Source organism: Chaetura pelagica, unplaced genomic scaffold (genome assembly GCF_000747805.2).
Source record: "Chaetura pelagica isolate M959 unplaced genomic scaffold, ChaPel_1.0 scaffold346, whole genome shotgun sequence".
In the NCBI taxonomy this organism is placed as follows: domain Eukaryota; kingdom Metazoa; phylum Chordata; class Aves; order Apodiformes; family Apodidae; genus Chaetura; species Chaetura pelagica.
In genome coordinates, this window is record NW_009953797.1 from 897,086 (window position 1) to 903,840 (window position 6,755).

The window sequence follows — 6,755 nt, forward strand, 5'->3', positions numbered from 1 at the left end:
CCTGAGGTGCGCGGCGCTGCGTGTGGGGTTTGTCACTGAGACGTTGATCCGAGGCGCCTGAGGTGGGACTCGGTTCTGCCGCCTCCTCGGGAAGGATCAGCAGCGTGTGTTGCTCTGTGTGTGTGTGACTCGTGTGCGGGCTGAAAGGTGCAGAAGGGTTTTGTCACTTTCCAATGGCTGTTGCTTTCTCCTTCCAAGTAATGATAATGAAAAAGAAAATGGTTTTCTGGTCCCAGTACTTGAGACGTTCCATGGAAGCTAGCTCAGTTTCTTTTTAACGGCATCAATCATTGACATTTGTGTTTACCTCACCACTATTTAAACAGGACCTTACAGACTCTTGAAGAGCTCACCAAACGTCACCATAATGTCTACTTTTCACTGGAGCCAAACTGACACTCAGACTTGGAGTTTGTCTCTGGGGATGGAGCTAGAAAAAAAATCTGACCTGACATCATCCACCTGTACATTAGTGGATTCAATTCTGCAAACAAGTGGTCTGGTGTATGCGACTGATTCCTGCCCAATGGAAGTGTTCAGTGGACTTTCACTGAGTATTTGTAAGTGTTTTTGCATCACCTTATTTGCTTATGTAATGGCCGTGTTTTTCCTCCTTTCCACAAGGTTCAACCACAGGAAAACAAATGCATTTTACTTCTCAGCTACAGTAAGCATGCTCTGTCAACTTATTACTAAGTTGTAGTGTTAAACTTATGGATGAAGTCACTTTCAGCTGGTTTCATGGGCTGTGCTAGCAAATGCTCTGCTGTCTTTCAAAAAAATGTCATTTTTTACAATGCTGGTGACAATGTGGATGAACACCTAAGATGATTAATGCATCTTTTGTAAATGCTCTCTAGTAATAATCTCTTTGTGCTTCTGCTTCTGGCTGAATCAAAGTTTCCCACTGAGATTCCTGCTTCAGCTGGCGGTCCTTTGGGGTCTGATAAGTGTGAGGCTCCTGAGCTAGTGCTCATTATTATTAATTAAGGAGCAGCTCTGTTCTTGGCAACTTGAGGCAGAGCTTCATGAATCAAATTCTAACTGTGCTGAGATGATCAATGAGGAAGGAGGTATATTGCTTTGTAAAGCCATAAGTAATGTTTTATAATGAGTTTTCAGTTATTTTATTTGTAAGTTAATTGCTATAAGATCAGCCATAAAAGGTGGTCTGGGAAGATCTGCTTTCTCATGACAGCTTTTGCCCTATGATTTTCCTTCTCTTCCCATCTGAATGACTGGGAGACAGGTGTGTGGCTTTTAATGGGTTTTTAGTTCTGAACAGCTCTGGGAGGTAGTGACTGAACAAACCTGCAGTTTATTTATTGATCTTTGTTCACAGTTCTGAATTACTCTTTTAGCAGCATTTATTGCTGGTTCTTCTCTCTCTTATGCAGGAGGCTAACATGGTTTATTTTTTTTTCAAAAGAAATAACAGGAAAAAGTAAGCAAAACAGCAACTGAGTGTTTTGAGCTGGTGTTCAACTGAGTTCCCTTCTGTCTTTTCCAAAAGTGGTCTTCAAGAAGCAGTTTCATACAGCTTGTATGAAGTAGCCAAAGACAAGTCACATCTGGAAGAGAGGCCTGGAGGATCAGATTGTAGATTCAGGCCAACTAAGTATTTGCTGAATTTCCTCTACCAGAAGGTCTTAACATCCTTGTTGGATACACTGTAGTGGCTTCTGTACATGATCTACATACTCTGTCTGGTGTTGCAATTTGAGACCTATAAAGCTGCTGCCTGCAGCTCATTTTGAACATTTGCAGAGCAGTATTTTCTCAGCAGAACTGCAGCTGCCCTCAGTGCACTGTTCAGAGGGGCTCTGAGCAGTATTGACTTGCTTTTCCAATCCATATTATTCCTTGCCTTTGTGTGTGTGTATGTGTGTTATTGCAGGCTGGTCTTGCAGAGTGCAAGATATTCAAAAGTATTCTGTGAAGATGAAAATTAAATTATCTGCATTTTTTTTTATTTCTGGATGCATTGCTATGTTTTATATGGGCTGGGCTGGCTTTCTCCTCCACTATTCAGTGTTTTTTAGACTCTGTATTGAGTCAGACAGTGCAGCTGGACCCCCCAGAGTCATGGTCCGAACTCAGTTTTGGGTCAAAGCCACCATCAATGTCTCTCTTCTTCTTCGAGTCCACTTCAGACGCCAGTCATGGGTATCATTCAGGAAGAAAAAAGTATGTTGTTGGGAGTCAGGCTCATATATTTGTCATTCAAGAGCCTTTTGAACATTGTACACCGCCTTTTGTGGGCGTTTTAAGTTGTAAGGAGAGAATCTGAGGAGTTAGGAAGAGAGAATCAACATGGATATTGCCAATCCAGGTGGTTTCAAAATTTTTCCATGCCATCATCAGCACTCTAGTTGCATGAGTGACTAGCTGTGTGTACTTCTTGGTTGAATGTGGAGAGGAACAGGCAGACAGGAGATCTCCTCACTTTCATCAGGAGTTGCTTTCCTGGATTCAGTGAAGCAGGAGGATGCTGCTGTGTTGGAGACAGACTGTGTTAGTGAACAGAATTCTGTGAGAGCAAGCAGCTTCTGCTGCACTGGGCCAAGCTGGGTCACTGTCAGCAAGAGCTTGGTAATTAAATCTTGGAGGAGCAGCTAAGTTGTTTCCACCCCTTGTATGCATTTATTAATTAAAAGAGCTTGTAATTAATGGAGACTGGGTGGGGAATGAACTGGAACCTGTCAATTTAAGCTCTGTTTTGATGGTGGAGATTTATACTGGGAAGCAGGTAGTTTCTTTTTACAGCTTCCATAGGTCAGAGCTGTACATGACCCTACAAGTAGCCAGTGAGGTTTTGCAGCTGTGTTAGACGTACTCTCCCTGTCTAACCAGGGGGAAAAGAACCTGAACTCATTAAGTATGATGCTAGGTCTTTTGTTTTACCTCTTAGTATCTGAGATTGCTACTCTTAGTGATACAGGAGCCTACGAATTTGTGGAGGGGAAGAAACCCTTGATTTGAGTACACATAGGTATTTCCTTGGCAATGAGAAAAGCCTTGTAAAATAATTAAACCCCAGAACTTCCTCCCTTTATCGTTAAGACTGCAGTACAGAACACTCAGAATTGGGAAACTGCTGCAGCTGGTTGCCTGTGTAGTCTGCTAAGTGAACTCACACATTCTTTTCCTCTGGTGTGAAGATACTGCAAAGCTAGTTTCACTGAACAAAATTCAGTACTTTTTAATACTGAGAGTTCAAGTCTCACTTACTTCACACTTTTCAACCTCTGCACAGAACATGAAATTACTGGCTGCCGCCTGGGCTTTCTGTGAAGCTTTTTGCCAAGGTCTCCTGTAGGAACCGATTTGGGAAGCTTCAGAATCAAGTATAATCAGGGTTACAGAACCCATGCTGCAAGCTCCACTTCTGTACACTATGGCCATGCCAATAGCAATATAATGTTACCTTTCCTCTTGCACCCATAGTGTCAAGTGTACCTGCTCTGAGAGAACTACAAATGTAGCAGGGCCGAAGTCCAGGTTTTTTTCACTGTTAATTGGTAGCGCTATGCTGGGAGGGAGTTCAGCAAACAAAGAGAAGGTGAGTAGGCCTTGAGGGGCAAGAGCCATAACGGAGGGGGCCAGGATCCTGCGAGCACTTCTGGGAAGCTATTGTATAACAGTAAGAGAACATACAAATTAAACAGATTTAAGGGGACAGGAGTGTGAAGTGTGTGCAAGCATGCATGTGCATATTCTTAAAGGTATTTATCCACATGTACCACTGAAAGGAGCCAATGGCAAACTTGTACAAATCTGTGGAGGTGTTATCATCAGACAAAAATAAAAGGTTTTTTTGAAGTGACACAAAGATGATGAAACTAGGAACATCAAGCAAGATACCAATTTGACTGTGATTTGGAATAGTGAGTGAAATTCTTTTAGAAATACCTATTTATACTTTTATCTTTAGCAACAGCTTAACTGCCAGGTGACCAGGCAATTTTTTGTTGGCCTCCACTTGTTGTCATTAGGAGTTTTCTTCTGAAAACTGGTAATATACTAACAAGCACATATACCTACTGTCTTTTAGTCCCCTGGTAAGCACTGGTGTGTGGGCATTGAGCAGAAGCTGAAGATTGTGTGGAACATTGTGTTGTCCTTTGTCTTGAAACATCTGCAGGAGCTATGAACTGGGAGGAGCAGCTACTGTGGTAACTAGGGACAGAAAGTTCAGATGCAACTCCTTGTTGAGTTATGCAGAAAAGGCTGTACAATAGTAATTCAGGAGAGAGAACAAATGTATCTTCCAAGTGCCCTATGCCTTCTATTTCTTTTTGATTAGCCCACTGCACTGCAAAGGAAAATTACTGTCACCTGCTACCTGGGGAGGTGGTGGGGGGAATCATGCCTTACCTACAGCTCAACAGCCCATGCTAAGCCACACTTAATGAGATATACCAGCACATTCAGAGTGAACTGGCTTGGTCTGGCTGGTAATTGTGTGGGAGTGGAATGTGATTTCTATTTATTGCTGTTCAAACAGGGATTTGCTTTTAGTTGCACAGTTTGTGTTTAACAAAAACATTTATAAATGTGTTCAGATCAGTGACATCTGTACCTGCAGTATTAGGGCAAAATGAGTGCTTTGTGTATTTATTAATGCAATGCTGCTTAGGTCTTAGATCTCTAATTCTTCTCTTTCTGCCTCAATTTCTTTCATCTGCACTCCTGGCAAAGCTCTAGGAGTCTAATTCCTGTGGCTTTCACAGCCCATATGTCAAATGGTATGAGTTTGCTTCCTGTACTTCAGATAAATCTGCTATTTCACAGGGACAGTAATTGCATTAACAGGAGCCCCTCCTTCTTTTTATAAAGCACACATATTTTCCTTTTGTGGTAAAAGCATTGAAGTGAAAATGCTTTTTGAGAGCAAACATGATCTATGCATGTCTTTTACAGACACATGCAACAGTGTCTCTTTCACGACTGGAAGGATGTGTTTATTAGACCTCTTTCTGTTTGTAATTTTAGGTAACCTCCTGTCCAGTCCTAATCAACCAGATTTGAGTAGTGTGAAATGTTTTTTCAGAGGAGGCCAGACTTGTTGCTTGTTTGTGTTGATTGCTCTCCTACTGACCTTCACTTAGACAGAAAACTTTCCATTTGATTCAGAAATGCAGATGTATTTTGAACTGTTGCAGCCCTGCTTAAACTGCTGCTACAGGTCCAGACTGTCTGACATAGCTCAGAGTGATTTTTGGCTTTCAAACACCTGATACAATCCTACTGACAAGGCTGGCAGAACAACTGTGTACAGCCCTTATCCCAGAACTTCTCTTTCATCAAAAATATGCCTATTTCCACTCACAGTTGAGCCAGACTTTAAAAAGCACTGTAAAAACTCCTTAAGAATGTGTGAGTTTTTTTCCTGTAAAAATGACTGTCAAAATTGTCTTATTTAGCATATTTTAGTAGTTTTCTTCCCTTCTTGCAGCAAAGGCAAACAGGTTCCAGATGCCTCTAGGATCAGTAGCTTGCTAATTCAAATTGCTACTGTGTTGTGAACCATTACTTGCCTTCTCAGCACATCCTTGAACAACTGAGAGAATAACCAACCATTTTGGCAGGAGGGGGGTCTCTATTAAGATCTTTCTGGGAACCTTCTTCTATAACAATGAACCTGAGTTTGTCCTTCAATGCCAAGTGTTCAGGTTTGTTCCCAGAATCCAGAAGTCTACATCAATCAGGAGAATTAACCTGCAAATAGATTAAGAAAATAATTGAGCTGTACCAACAAGAGATAAATGAGGCTCCAAGGCAGGGGGAGAAAGAATGTGGGCATTGCCCAGGAATGTGTAGATATTTCTGTAACTGAGTCAATTACCTTATTAAAATGGTATGTCACCTCTCTGGAATTTAAAAGATGTTGTGTTGGAAGACATTCCTCCCTGCTCTTAACTGACCCTGTGAACTAAGAACCCAGAAGGGTCTTAGCCAAAACATGTACTGCAGGACTTCCAGCTTCTCATTTGCTGCCAGAGATGTTTGGAGGATACACACCCTGCTTTGACAGCTACTTAGGCAGCCAAACACAGCCAAGTGTAAAAATGCAATGATGCAGTGGGCAAAAAGTTGGCAAAGCCCCCCTATCAATTTGTTTTTGAAGAAAAGAATAAACTACAGCTTTGGAAGTCTCAGTGTCTTTTCCCACATCTGGGAAGCTTAGGAGAAGAATAGTGCTCTGCATAATGAAGCATGAAGGGGAACTGCCAGACTCTTCCTCAAGGTCTTTTCTGAGCTGCTCACTTCATAACAGCCAAATGTGGCTCTTGAACTCCTCCTGTCCCCTTCCCTGCTCTAACTGTTCCACCACTCCTCAGCATCTTCTCCCTCCAGCCAGTTGCTGAAATGCAGAGAGGCCCTGAAACTTTTCACAAGCAGCTTTCAAAGTGTTTTTCGGGATTTTAACTGCTCACTTCCTGCTGTTTGTAATGGACCCAAGCATCTAAATCCTGAACTTGAAAACCTGAAAAGGTCAATGGAATTTAAATTCCAGGTGTGTGGTGTACCAGGATTGTCCCTCTGCTCAGTAGGAGCAAGTATGACAATGTGCTTAGTACATAAACTGCTTGTCTACTGAGCCTTTCCTTAAGCATCTCTGTGGTACTCATGTATTAGCATGGCCAGCATTCATTGTGCTACAGGAAATAGCAAATTTGCAAGGCCAGCGTTGGTGCAGTTGCTGTGCATGAAGAGATCCTATGAAACAAGGTTATCCAGGGAGACATAGC